Source organism: Macaca mulatta, chromosome 2 (genome assembly GCF_049350105.2).
Source record: "Macaca mulatta isolate MMU2019108-1 chromosome 2, T2T-MMU8v2.0, whole genome shotgun sequence".
Lineage (NCBI taxonomy): Eukaryota > Metazoa > Chordata > Mammalia > Primates > Cercopithecidae > Macaca > Macaca mulatta.
The window spans coordinates 60,308,701-60,323,865 of NC_133407.1; the positions used below are offsets into that span (position 1 = coordinate 60,308,701).

At 46.8% G+C, this 15,165-nt stretch overlaps 1 protein-coding gene across 1 annotated transcript in view; it reads right to left on the minus strand.

Moving 5' to 3' along the window:
• Positions 1 to 2,981: 2,981 nt before the first annotated feature.
• The window catches only part of CCNL1 (cyclin L1), a 32,469-nt gene continuing 20,285 nt past the window's right edge, over positions 2,982 to 15,165 (minus strand). The window contains exons 12-13 of the transcript XR_013414533.1: positions 7,736 to 7,913; positions 2,982 to 5,262 (exon numbers count right to left, since the gene is read on the minus strand). The gene's annotated coding sequence lies outside the window, so the exon portion shown is untranslated. The remainder of the gene's footprint in view (positions 5,263 to 7,735; positions 7,914 to 15,165) is intronic.

The window sequence follows — 15,165 nt, forward strand, 5'->3', positions numbered from 1 at the left end:
ACTCTCCATAGCGTCACATGCTTCAGCACCTGAGTCTTGTTCCTGCTTCCTTATCCATCATTATTCTCTTTTGAAAATAAAGAAATTTTGCATTAAACATTTGCCTTCCATGTTTATCCAAATTATGTGGAACTTTTGATCAGAAGATGCTTCCCTAAGCTCACACAATCTATCTTTCATCTGATTAAAGAGAAACACTATTGTAGCTTCTAGTGGAACAAATGCCATCTCTGTGCCTTTGCATTTTAACTTCTTACAGAAAAAACACTAATGTTTTCCTCATTGGGCCACATGTAACTACCTTCTAGGAAATCTAAACTAAAACTTTACAAATTCTTTTTATAATGTACTTATAAATAACTTTGCATCAGCTTTCAGCAACTGAACAAGCAGCAGAATTATGAAAACAAGGGCAAAAGAACAACAGTAGAGCATGAAAGTGGGAGAGGAAGCAGAGGAGAGATGATGTGAGTGAGTCAGCAAGGAGGGAAGGTAGGTTCTGAAATCTAGGCTAAGAGAAGCTATGCAGGCAAGTGTTACACTCAGCCTTGGTGATCGAAGCAAAAAAGGAAACACAACAAATATCATTGCTCTACAGCAGGCTGTTAAGGGAGGCTTTTCCTATTGCTGCAGAGTTTCAGTTGATTCCTCAAAACCAAAAACAAGGGGTGTTATGTGCCCACTACACATTTTATGCAGGGGTGCTAGATCATCCACACTGACCTTGCTAAGCAGTGACCCTAAGCCCATCACCTACCTCAGGTGTGTGCAGCAGAGGGGAAGAGGTGAATGAGGAGGACTAGAGAGGGGGAACTTATTTCAAGAGAGTTGTCAGTATGCTGAGAACATGAATCATCCACTTCAAGTGAAGAGAGCCACTCAGAGAAGGTAGGATGTCTCCCAGAAGGAGAGACTGACAGCTTGCTTCCTGGCTGGATTTTTCAGAGCCCTAGAAACAGTTCAGCCTTAAGCCATCACAGGACTGAGACAGAATGTGAGGAGAGTAAGGGCTGAAAAACAACCTATTGGGTACTATGTTCATTGCCTGGGTGACAGATTCATTCCTACTTCAAACCTCAGGAATGTATCACACAATATACCTTTGTAACAAGGCCGGGTGCGGTGGCTCGCGCCTGTAATCCCAGCACTTTGGGAGGCCGAGGCAGGCGGATCACCAGCTCAGGAGTTCAAGACCAGCCTGAGCAACGTGGTGAAACCCCGTCTCTACTAAAAATACAAAAATTAGCCGAGCGTGGTGGCACATGCCTGTAATCCCAGCTACTCAGGAGGCTGAGGCAGGAGAATCACTTGAACCCGGGAAGCAGAGGTTGCAGTGAGCCGAGATCACGCCACTGCACTCCAAGTTGGGTGACAGAGTGAGACTCTGTCTCAAAAAAAAGAAAAAAAGTCTGCACATGTGCCCCTGATTCTAAAATAAAAGTTGGAAAAAAAAAAAAAAAAAAGAATGTAGGCAGAGGGTTTTTAGGAGGACTAAGAACTCTCTGTCCTAAACTCCCTGTGTCCCAAGAGTTTAGGAAAACAAAGACTGGAGGCTGAGTTTTATGATGCCTGTGATGTAATCTGATATCTTTGACATAGGCAGGGTGATACTGTGTGTGTTTGCTAAGCTGTATACTCTTACCCACACTCCAGAGGCAGCTACCATGAGGATATATAAAGTTATCTTTACCTTTGAGCAACGCCAGAAGTTTTGCTAATTAGCATAATGAATACTTAAAATGGGTTTCATGTTGTGAAATTAGCAGTTCAAAATATTTGAAAGACTCTCCTCATACTTGCATGAATTGGGCAGAGATTTAGGGGAGACTGTAGCATAAGCCCTTAAAGCCACCTAAGGCTCGGTCCTTAAGTGGTTCTATAACCAGCAACTGGTTCAAAGGAATCTGGCTGTCTGATGCTAACCCTCCAGTTTATTTGAATCTTGCCTCTATAATATCATCATATTCACCCTCAATTAACCTTTCATGCAAAGGAAAGGATCTTTCATGATAACCCAATAGCAGAATTATGGAGGAATAACCAACCCTCATCTTCCCTCTACATAGTAGCGGCTGCTATTATCTACCACAAAAAATCCAATGGTCGTGGCTGGCCAAAACAGCTTAGGACAGTTCATCACACTGAAGCTCACCTGAAAAAAAAATCGAAGGTGAATGATGGCTGGAGCTACCTGGGATGGAGGAGTGAAGAGAGGGGCTGATTGCATGTGGTGAGCACCCCTAGAGCTGAGCAGAGCAGAGAGAGGAGCATAGCTTTGGGGCAGTCATCTCAAAGGAGACCCCACCCAAGAAGACTAGCTGCAAGAGTGAGATGGCACCAACAGAAAGCTGGTTCTTGCAGGGGGACTACTGATGTAGGAACCGAGGGGAGAGTTGTTAGGGGACCACCAGTGATTAGCTTGCCTTGCCAGAGAACTTTGTGGTTGGATGTCTCCGAAAGGCTCCTGGAGTGAAGAGCCACACACTGAGTCAATGAAGTCTTAGCTGCCCCTTACCTCTCCTCCCTCCCATTTACCCTCTGCCACCCTTGAAGCAGCCAGAGGCAGCAGAGTGAGGGGCAGAGCAGTGGAAGAATAAGGAGGGAAACTAGTCAGGAAGCTGACCACCTTGCTCCCCAGCACCCGCTCTCCATTTCTATAGGCTTTGGGGCCTTATCAGGCCCAAATTAGGGCAGAAAAAAAAGCTTTATATTGGATTTACATTGAAGCTTTGATGGGAGACTGGACTGAACTTTCCAGACCAAAAAATTAGGTGTTTAGTAAAACCTGAAAGTGACCAGAAAAGCTTTGGAATATGCCTGGCATTTCATTCAGGAAAGTGGAAGAATAATTAAACAGAGTGAGCTTTAAAAGATGGCAATGAGAGAGAATTCAGCTGCTTACTTTTCGTATCCAACCGAGTTCAACTTGATCGATCTTCTACAGGTTTCATTATTGAATGAAAGGGACTCAGTGTCTTTCCTGTAATTTTTCAAATTATTTATTCTTATATCTCATTCAGTAAAAATCGGGGGATGGGGGTGACAGTTTTCAAGCGTATTCTTTAAAACCACAAACTAGAGAGCAGTGGGGTTGGGAGGTGCAAGGATATGTATGGGTTCCCATTAGTACTAAAACAAATCATATAACAAAGCTTGGCAGGCCAGGATGGGTTTCAGTGGGCTAACATCAAGGTGTAGGCAGGGTTGCATTCCTTCTGGAGGGCAGAATCTGTTTCCTTACTTTCCAGCTTCCAAAGGCTGCCTGCATTTCTCAGCTCATGGTCCCTTCCCTGCCAGCAGCAGGGTAGCATCTTCAAATTCCTCTCTGACCCTGGTTCTCCTGCCTCCTCCTTTCACATAGAAGGACCCTTGTGATGACATTGGACTCCCCCAGTAATCCAGATAATCCAGAATAATCTTTTCATCTCAAGATACTTAATCACATTTGCAAAGTCCTTTTTGCTGTACAGAGTAACACTGTATATTCACAAGTTTGAGAGATTGGGGAATGGACGTCCTTGGAGGACCAGTCCTCTGCCTATTACAGGAGAAGCCCAGGTGCATGAGCTGGACCTGTGATTCACCTCTCAGAGAACACCCTCCCCCTTGTCTGTGGGTCAGCCAGGAATAATGGTGACAGAGAGGAAAGAGGCTCTGCGTAATCTTGGGGAAAGTACACAATCTGCCAGTACTTCAGTTTCTTCATCTGTGAAATTATAGCCTTAGCTGTCCCTAAAGTCCCTTCCAAATCTAAGCCCTATGCTCCTTTTGTCTTTTGGCAAAATAAGCATTTGAAGAAATCTGGCTATCTCAAGAACCCCAACCGATCTTCTAATGCATACTGCCAGGCCTCCACCACCCCGGGGCCAAGAGGGCTCTGACAGCTGAATTGTGGAAGTCTCTGGGTGAAGCAAGCAGCCCTTTGCTTTCTGCAAGGGATGAAGAGGGACAAGGAAGGCACTGGTGGGAGGCTTGGGGTGAGAGGTCTCTCCACCAGGGCAATGAGTTATCCTGTCCCTTTCTACTGAGTCACCACTGAAGGCCTTGGGCAATTGTGCCAGCCAGGATCACAGAAGTGGCTGCTGACTGAAAGCTAACAGAGTGGTCCAGGGAAGCCCCAGTGGAATGAGTCATGGCCAGGCCCTCACAGCCCTGCTCTTCTCAAGTTAGCATCGACTCCCTGTGATCTCTCTGGAGCCTCAGACTCTCAGAAGAGCAGGTCTCAGAACACTGGAGAGGAAAGGAACCTGAGACACCATGTCATAAACCCTGCCCACCAACCTCCCTATCATGTGACTTCTTGGGCTGGTTGTGTTTTTGTTTCCCAGCTACTCTGATAAATCACATTGTTTGGATGGCTGAGCTCTGTCTCTGGTCTGACCTTAAAATTGAGGTTCACTTTGCCCCTCAACCCCATGGGTCCAGCTCTCAGGACTTCTCCAGGCTACCTTTATCTTCCATTTTTTAGGGAGTGTCATCTACCAGCAAGAGCTCTGAGCCATAAATCAGGAAACCAGGGCTTCCTGCTTCTGTCCTCTGACCAGACAGAAATGGAACATTCACCAAGTCACATCCTCTCTTTAGGACTCATCAGGGTTTGACTGTGTTTTCCCCAGAGTCCCTTCTAGTACCAACAGGAGAGGATCAGGTAATCCTAAAAGTCCCCTTCAATTCTGAAGTCAGTCATCCTCTATCAGAGTTCCTGAACACAGCCAGGCTGGCTCTGCCGGGGATAGCTGTGGCTTGTGACTGCCGTGCCTCTCCTCCTCCCAGGAAGGTACAGAATCCACAGCCTCAGGAATGCCAGGCATTCTGCCAAGGGCGCCCTTCCTTTTCTCGGTCTGGTTTCTCAGTCTCTCTCTTCCCAATCTAGACTAGACTGTCACCTCCACTCACCAATCCCGTGGAGGGATCAGGGATGGGACAGAGGAGAGTCAGAAATTGAACTGCGACTCTACTCCTCATCCGTGTGGCAGGCCTGTCATTCCTCCTCCAGTCGGGCCTGTCTAACCAGACCAGCACTCAGGTCACTCTGCGCATGAGTGGGGAGGGATTCCTGCCTATCCAGTGACCCTGCTCAGTGGGTAGATGTCACCTCTGTCCCTGGAGCACCCGAAGCACCCAGGGGCCCCCACCTACCTGTTTCACTTCTCCAGGGCCTCCACGAAAGGCCACCTCCCCCACCTCAGGCGTGATTCCAGTTTGCCAAGGAACACTTATCTCAGGATGTTTTTGGCACCTTCTGGGCCACAAAGGTGCTCCCTGTAAGAGAACAAACCACACCAGGTTGCCTTTTGACACATCTATTTCAGGGTCAGTTGGCATCTTATGTTCCCCCTAAAAAACTGAACAATCTTTTTTCTCTCATCCAGTAAGAAAAGTCTTCTTTTTATTTTTCACATGGGTTTATGCACCCCCCTCATCTTTTCAGAAGGAGGCTCAATGCAAGTATCTGTGTTATAAACTAGCTTCCGACACTGGCCCTGCCCTTGAGTGGACTTAGCCTTCCTAAGACGGGGCTCCTTTTCTCCTGGGCATGTGCTCGGTTGCTGGAGAGAAAGGCCTATTGTTCTTGATGTGCCCAGTACACTCTGCCAGGCAACACGCTGGGTGTTCCTCCCAGGAGGTAGAAAACCACCTCCCCAAGATCGGATCATTTTATACCTTGTGTTTTGTTTGGTTTTGTTTCCGGCCTTTCCTTCTTTGCTGTACCTCCTTCCCGAGCGCTCAGAGCCCATACAGCACTTATTTCTTTCTGTTCCCTTTGCACAGAGAATTGCCTTTTGTATGCCTTTGATGTGATTGCTCAGCTTCCAAGGGAGGGGAATGAGTGTCTCGTCTCTCCCACCTAGAGGCTCGTGCTGCCTGTGGTCAGAAAGAGAGCGAACAAAGGCGTGCTTGGCCCTGAGGGAGGCTGGGGTTGGGCCCAGGCGTGGAATGTAGGGTCTCTTCTACCCCGAGGCGGGAAGTCGAGCAGTGCTTTGGGGTCTGCGGGGCTCTCCAGCGATGACTTGGGGTGCTCATGAAAGGGCTGAGCTGGGCAACAATATGAGGAGAGGTTTTGCCTCTTGGTCCCTGTCCCATCTGCTTAGAGTATCCGGGTTGTCTGGGGCTCCGAGGGAGGAGCACTACAGCAGGAGCCAGGAGTTCGCCTGCCTCTGCCACCGTGTGACCCCGCATGACACTGACCCTCCCAGGGGGAGCCTCCCTTTCCTGGCCCTTGAGTGGGGCAATAACTCCTGCCCCACCCGCTGGCTTTCTGGGTCTCATGTGGTGAGGAGCAAACACGACACTCTCTGAGGAAACGCCGTAAGAAGCAAGAGCCCTTTGTGAGTCAGAGGTGGTGGCTCTTGCTGGCTTTCCCACTGTTTACCAACCGCCCCCAACCCAATTTCCCGTGAGCATCTAGTGACCTCATGCTACCCCCTTGTGGCCAAAATGCGACTCCTCATTCATTGCTGTGAAATTACATTGCTATTAAAATCGTAAGAAAAAATAATGAAAGTAATTTAATAATAATGAATATATAGTAATTAACCCAGACCAGAATGCTTTACTTTTCATCAATAAAGCCATAAAATATAATTTTTAATACCTTTTGGTGTAGGAAATGGCGCATGAAGAAAAAAGTGCTTAATGTGGGCCCAGACCCAAGGTGAGCGTGGGGCTGAGGGTGCCCTTCCCCGCCGCTACCCAGCTGCTGGCGGTGCCAGGGAGGCCTGCCCGAGGCCAGACGGTGGCCACTTGCCGAGGCACCCCTGAAAGGGCCTATATGTCCCCAAGATGAGGGGGCCAGGATGAGGGACAGGTGAGAAAGCACTTGGCCGCTCTTCCTCAGCTCTTTAAGATCTTTTCAGGTCCTTCAGGATTACAAAACACTTTAATGACGATCTTTTTGTTTACTGAGATAGAACCGGTTGTCTGGAGGGAAATTAGAGCTCCTACATATTGAAAAATAAGTGACCAATAACTGCCTTGTTTCCTCGTTACAATCTCCTTCCTCAGACACAACCTCACTGACCACTCACCACAGCCCTGAAGCAGAACTGTCCTCATTTTCAGACGAGGAACTAAGAGGAACCTGGAGTCTGAGAGATCATATGCTGGTCAGATGGAGCAACAGCTCGAACCCAGGGATTCTGATTTCAAACCCCTCACTTTTTTCTTTTCTTTTTTTTGGGGGAGGATTTGGGGGGACAGGGTCTCTCACTCTGTCACCCAGGCTGGAATACAGTGGTGTGAGCACAGGTCACTGCAGCCTCACACTTCTGGGCTCAAGCAATCCTACCACCTCAGCCTCCAGAGTAGCTGGGACCGCAGGCATGCACCACCACACCCAGCTAATTTTTGTATTTTTAGTACAGACGGGGTTTCACTATGTTGCCCAGGTTGGGGTCGAATTCCTGAGCTCAATCAATCTGCCTGCTTTGGCCTCCCAAAGTTCTGGGATTACAGGCATGAGCCACTATACCTGGCTCCCCTCACTCCTTTTACTATGTCAAGGGCTTGGAGTTACTGGGTGAATCCCAGCCCTGCAAAATGAGAACAGTCTATATGGAGAGGAGGAAATGCTGCAAAAAATGTACCAAGACTTTTCCTTCCACACCTGTGGAATAAATCTAGTCAACAGTCATCCTCTAGTCATGATGAATAATCTGGAAACTCATGCCTTTGACCTGGATAAGTGCTTTCCTTCTCCCTTCTCCTCTGGCAGAGATTCCTTCAGAATACTCACCTCTCCAGATGTCTTCTTTACTTTCCTGACAGCCTATGCCCAGGTTTCTGAGGAGTTTCCTTTCAGACGTGGCTTCCTGGTGTTGTAACTGGGATGCAGTCTTGCCCTCTGTGTCCCTCCAGCCGCATGTCCTCCCTCTCTTTCTGAGAAGGCAGGATCATGGACATCTAGAGGCCTACTGCAGAAGTGAGAATTTTGTTGACTTAGTGCCAAGTAATGTCCTGCTTTGATGAAACCAATAAGCACAACACTGAAGAGCTTGTGAGGGTCTGACCGTGCAGGAAGGTGCAGGTGGACAGGCACAGAAACCTAGAGCACCCCGGAAGGCAGTTGGACACCCCCTCTAAAATGCTGCTGGTTGCAGTACCAGGCATCCAAAGAAGGGTTACCAACACTCACAGTGCAATGAAGTGACACACAGGCTCACTTTCTTAGCAATGGGGACCTGAGCCAGTGTGCGGAAAGCCTTCTTCCAGATCTTCCATGACTGGGGTACACTAAGTGAGATCATATTTGGGTTCTTACACTGTCTAGGAAAGCTCATAGTTCATAAACATCTCTTGTGTCCCAGTCCCTGGCATTTTTTTATACATCCTCTCATAAACATCAGGAAAACCCTCTGAGGTAAGGATTATTTGCCCTGTTTTGCATATTAGTAAACTGAGGTTCAGAGAGGTTAACAGACTTGCTCAAGATCACGAAGCTAATTAGGAGATTCAGGGCATGATGTGAACTCCAGAAAATGTTACACCCTTGAAACTATGGTTTGCCTGACCAAGGACACCTCTGGCCACTTTTCTGCTTTAGGGCAGAAGGGAGTTCCTTGCATCACATTAGATGAGTGCATATGATCTTTCCATTGATTGCAATTATACATTGAGTGATCAGGTAACTTGGTTACGCATGGATATGCCTGCACCAGAATTGGCCATTGTGCCGGTTTTCTGCCCCCTTCATCCACCACACACAAAGGCCAAGTCATGATTGTGTCAGTCCCTGTGGCCTCATTCGTCTGTCTGCCACAGATGTCTGAGCAGCTGTGGGGCAACTGACCAAGAACAGAGAGAACGTGGGCTTTGGAGCCAGGCAGGCTTGGATTTAAATTCTACCTCTGCCATATTTTCAGGACAAACTACCCAGATTCTAGGATGGGGATGGGAACAAGGAAAGGTGGAGAGGAAGTTAGGGTCAGAATCATGGGACCTCATCCTAGTTCTGAGAAGAGGAGGGGGCAGGCGCCAGGGCCACTGCCCTACGCCACCAGCCCTCTCCGGAACAGTCGGGGCCCACTGCTGGTCACTGGCAACCCTCTGCTCAGGGGACACACTTTCAGGGGGTCAAAGAAGACTCGGGTGGTCTCCCAAATTCTTTCTCACACTGGTCTAAAACTCTTTTAAGGCTCTTTTAAGCTAAATGTAAACATCCCTGGAAAGTTTACAGTGTGAGGGAAGCAGCATGGAGCTCAGGGGAGCACTTGCTGTGGAGCACGGTGGAATCCAATCTGTACACACGAGCAATAAGCCTCTGTCTTCTCATTTCCGACATATAACAGCTAATACTATAATAAGAATGGCTAACATTTCCCCCTAGCTGTTCTAAATGCTTTTTATACATAAGTTAACTCCTTAAATGCTCACAACAGCCCAATTCCCATTTTGCTGGTGCAGTGGGCACATAGGTCCAATCCTCTGCCCAGGGTCACATAGCTGGACCTTGAAGCGAGGCAGTCAGGCAGCAGTGTCCCTGTGTGTCACCTCCACACCGTTCTGGTACTCAGGAGAATAATGAGGCCCTCCTCTTAGGTATGAAGGCAGGATTAAGTGAGACATGCATCTAAAGCTTCTGGCACAAAGCAAGGACTCAATTAATGCTCCTTGCTTTCCCTGGCCTTTTTCATTTGTGAGGAGACAGCTCCAGCCCACCTCTCTCAGCAAAGGTCTGCCTCACCCATATAAATGCTCACTCAATGTCTGAAGAATGAATGAAAGGGCAGAGTTTGATAAGGTGAGTGGCAGGAGGTGAGGGGAGCATGAGGATAAGAGGTGTTGATAGGATGCTGTCGGAGGGCTGTGGCTAAGTGCGGTGGTTTTCCTGGATGCTGAGGTGCCACTATGCTGCCTGGGAGCCCTGGGGGACTTTCAGTCCATGATACAGGCTTTGGTGCCTTCCTGCCCCTTAGAACATGGTGTAAATGTCAGAGCTCACCCAAAGGCCTGGAGTCCCATGAAGACCAGCGCTAGACTCGGCAGAGTGGTTCATGGCGTGTGTGTGTGTGTGTGTGTGTGTGATGAGAAACAGCACAGAGGTGAGAGAGGCATTACCCTGACAGCCCCCTCTAGAGCAGAGAAAGGTTTGAGGCTACTCCTTGGTGGTGGCAGTGGTGTGGGGGTGGAGGGTGGGATGCAGGGGCCTAGTGTGGGGAAATAGGGCTGTTCTGTTCCAGGCCTAAGATAGCCCAGAGCCACAACCAAGTAGTGGCTGTCCCACCCCTACCCTGGCCGGCGTCAACCACTGGCAAATGGAAAGTGTCTCTTAGAATCCAGAAAGAGGTCTCTGGAGGGCCAGATAGATCCCAGGCCTCTGATGGAAGGTCTCCAAGCCATACTGGCCCAATTCAGTCATAATCTGGCTTCACCAACACAGGCTGTATGGGCAATGATTACTGAGGTGCATTCGTTTCTGTTTATCAAGATTTCATGGGCCAAGGCCAGGTGTACCCGGGCCAAAACAAGCAGACCTTGACCGGGCAACAAAGCAGTACATTGGTTTCACCATGTTCTCTCTGAATGTCCCTCAGCTCAACTGATACAGCACGATAGGGATGGTCTATAGTGACTAACACGGACTGCCACACCCTGCTCATGCTTTAACTATTTCTGTTTGTATGTACAGCCTTCATATCTGATGCAAAGTGAAACAAGGTGGTTTTTGCCCACAAAGTGGAGTTGCTGAATGTCAGTTGTTTGTATGTCTGGGAGTGGTTATTTAAAAATCCTACCCACTGCTTCAGTTTGCTCTGCTCTTTGTAAGTACAGTCACAACCCAAGACTCCAGGAGAGATTAATCCGGTGTCCTTGTTCTGTTTCATTCCATGTGACCAGCTGAACTGGGCCTTTCTTGTTCGAGATTTGCAAAGGATAGTCAAGATCCCACTTCAATCACTGGCATTTCAAAAGGGTTCTTGAAATGACAAAATGGTTCCTTTGCACCGTCGACATTTTCATCATCAATGAATATTTATGAAGTGCCCACATGGAGCTTGCTTGCCAGTTCCGAACCCAGATAAGAGGGAAGGTTCTTTATTCTGTTGCAGAGGGGCATTTAGTCAGTAAACGGCATTTCTTTTAACTTCTGAAAGCCTTCCTTTTTTCTGGGGAAAAAAATGTCATTTTGCTTTTGCAAATGAGAGAGTAAAGCTTTTTGCTATTGCGTAGTATTTCCTCAATTATTATTTGGGTTTCCAGACAGCATTTGTTTTCTGAAACCCTCAAATTACCTTATTTCTTTGTGCTAAAAATACTTGTCAAACATTGGTTGAACTCATGACTTGTGGCACTCGTGAATTCAAAAGATGGTTTCATTTTTTCCAAACCATTCTCTCCCTTTCATCCACTCCATCCCAGAACAAATCATTCTGATAATGTATTGCTGGAATGACTCACAAGGGGAATCCATCACTGACCAGGTTTGTCCAGGGTCTTGCACTGACCTCCCATGGTGAGGAGAGCAGCATGCTGTCTCCCACACTTGCAGGCTGTTATCCTGATGGGAATGAGAGCTGTTGGGCTGGTCTTCAGGAGCAGGAGGTAAGAATAGCCTGTGGGGTCCTGAATAGTCCCAGCGTCCTTGGGTACTAAATGCTATGTTACGTACTCACCAGTACATACAGTTACGTACTCCCCAGTTATGTACAGCCAGTGTAAAAAGGTTCCTGGCTGCATACTTGGCTTTTGCTTTCTGTTTGAGACACAGTGAGCCAGATTACTTCAACAAAGTCATTCCCTGAGAATTAGATGCTCAGAAAAGTACATTAACTTTTCATGTCTTGGCAAAAACTTTTAGCCACAGCAGGAGCTCCCTGAGGGGCTGGGTTTCTTTTACCTCAGTATTCTTGGAATCTGGTCCAGTGCCTGACACATAGTAAATACTCCATAAATACTTGTTAACTGACTTCAGTTAATAATTGTCATCGACAGTCATTGACTGAGCACCTACCGTTTTGGGTCCCTGGTTAAGACTAAGGATACAAGGAGGTATAACGAACAGTTCTGACTCTAATTGGAGTCTAGTTGGAGAATCAGGCCAAGCACAATAAATGACACTTGCCAGCATAGAGTGATGTTTTAATTGCTCAAGGAATAACACAGGCCATAAGGGGCACTATTGTTTAGGAAAAAGGAGAGATCCACCCAGGACAAGTTACCAGGGTCAGCCTTTCTGATTGCTAGGAATTGGGCTATGCCTTTAAGGAAGAGATAATAGCAAGATGTATCAAGTACCTCCTACCCTGTGCTAATGCCTCTTTACATACGTTACCAATTCTCACAACAATCACACAAGGGAAATGTTTATCATTGTCAACCCACAGATGAAGAAACTCAGGCTCAGAGAGGCTAAGCAATTCTGTCCAAGGCCACATGGCCACTGAGTAGGAGAACTAGACTTCTAATGCAGGCCAGTTGAACTCCAGAACCCATGCCTCTTTCACCACCCCCGGCTAAGGAGGAAAGACCTCAAACTTTATCAGGTACCTTGGGGCTTAATTTGAAGCAGCTTCCAAAGCAAGCTGACACTGCTTCTAGGAAGCAATAGTCAAGCAGGGAAAAGCTGACACCCTCAGGTTCTCTCAGCACCACACTGAATGGGGTGGCAGGTGGAGTCACAGGGTTACTGGAGTTGATCTCTGGACCTGGACAGCTTGCAACCACAAGGAACAGGCTGGGTGCAGGTGTGGGTATGTGCATGACTCTGCTGGACAATTTCCCAGTAGCACACACCTGGCAAGCAGCAACTACTGCCGAGCTCTAAAAGACTTTTGATGATTTCAAACCTCATTATGTGGATGCTTTATAAGGAGACCAGTGAGCTCAGGCTTGCATATGGAAAGATGAGATTAAAATGGGACTCTAGCAAGGCCATGCAGGTTGATACATAGTAGAGTGGTTAAGTATACAGACTCTGCAACAAACTAAATCCTAGCTCAACCACTTACTAGCTGAGTGAAATCACCACCTCATGGGTTTCTCTCCCACCACAGGGTTTTTGAAAGAGGTCAAATGAGTTAATATATGTGAAGGAGAATGGCATCTGGCACATAGTGCTTATATAAATAAGAGTTGCTATCTATTCTGCCAGCAAAGTCTAGCAAAGGTATGTACCTAAAGAGTTATTATCAAAGGTTCAAGTCTGGATTAAAGACCTAAATGAGGCTTAAATGGACATATCTAAAGACATGAGTGTTCCTTTGTAAACAGACAAGTCTTTATTGTTCAGAAGAAGGCTTGCCGGTCAGCTGAAGTGAAACTTAGAGCAAGATCTTGTATCACATACAGCCAAAGAGTGACCTCTAGTGGCAAAGGCACTTATTACTGACTATGCAAACTGAAAGGCGTTCAAGGAAAGGACAGATAGTAGGACTAGGGAAACTGATCGTGCATGAGTGTCTTTGTGTAACTATAAAGGAATACCTGAAGCCGGGTAATTTATAAAGAAAAAATAGGTTTATTTGGCTCACAGTTCTTCAGGCTGTACAAGAAGCATGGTACCCATCATCTGCTTCTGATGAGGGCCTCAGGAATCTTCCACTCATGGCAGAAGGCAAAGGGGAGTCAGTGTGTACAGAGATCACATGGCAAGAGAGAAAGCAAGAAGAGAGGGGGAGGTGCCAGGTTCTTTTAAACAAGCAGCTCTCACAGGAACTAATAGAGCAAGAACTCACTTACTACCTCGAGCGTGGCACCAAGCCATGAGGGATCCACCCCATGGCCCAAACACCTTCCACCAGGCCCTGCCACCAACATTTTGGGGGATCAAACGTTAACATGAGACTTGGCAGGGCCAAATGAACCTTATCCAAACCATAGCAATGGGGAAAATTGTCTGAACCAAAAGGAAAAGTTGTTCTGGAAACTGCAGCCACGAGAAGCCCTATACATTGGCAAGGTAGTTATCCTGATCTTTGAAAGTTATTTCATCCCCTCTAATATCACTGCTGATGTTCTCAAGAGCTCATGTTCTCAAGAGCTTCTGGTTATACATGTCTAGAGAAAGCACAGATGGTGTGAACCTTCTGGAAAGGTACACATATGGGAAAAAGTCTTTAAAATATTCATCTTAAAGGTCACAGGAGGCCGAGTGCGGTGGCTCACGCCTGTAATCCCAACACTTTGGGAGGCCGAGGCGGGCAAATCATGAGGTCAAAAGATCGAGACCATCCTGGCCAACATGGTGAAACCCTGTCTCTACTAAAAATACAAAAATTAGCTGGGCATTGTGGTGCACACCTGTAGTCCCAACAACTTGGGAGGCTGAGGCAGGAGAATCACTTGAACCCAGGAGGAGGAGGTTGCAGTGAGCCAAGATCGTGCCACTGCACTCCAGCCTGGCGACAGGGCAAGACTCCATCTAAATAAATAAATAAATAAATAAATAATAAAGGACACAGGAACTATCTTAAAGGGGTTTCCATTGGCCACATCGGAATTTGAGTAACAAAATAATGACAGTAATGGATTATAACTTCATAGAATGAGCCCATACTGAAACATATAAACAAATGAATAAATGAAGAAGAAAAGAAAGCTCTTTCTTACAGTGGCATTCCAACTAATAAATGTAGAGTGAATGCTGAAATTTGAAAATCATTTTCAATAATTATTTCAGGTAAAAATCATCAATGGATGCTAGAATTAGTAGGCAGGAGTTAATCAAGAAGCACTATTGATATTATCCAGGCTGGGTGTGGTGGCTCACGCCTGTAATCCCAGCACTCTGGGAGGCCAAGGCAGGTGGATCACCTGAGGTCAGGAGTTTGAGGCCAGCCTGGACAACATGGCGAAACCCTGTCTCTACTAAAAATACGAAAAAATTAGCTGGGTGTGGTGGCAGGTATGTGTAATCCCAGCTACTTGGCAGGCTGAGGCAGGAGAATCTCTTGAACCCAGGAGATGAAGGTTGCAGTGAGCCCAGATCGTGCCACCGTACTCCAGCCGGGGAGATGGAGCAAGACTTTGTCTCAAAAAAAAAAAAAAAAAAGAAACAATATTTATATGATCTAAAGTATCTCTCAAAAGATACTTGTTAATTACAAAGTATAAAAGAAACAATTTTTATATGATCTAAAGTATCCCCCCCCCAAAAGATACTTGTTAATTACAAAGTGTAAAATAGTAACATTTTAGTAGACAACACTGGCAGACAGCACCTTAACC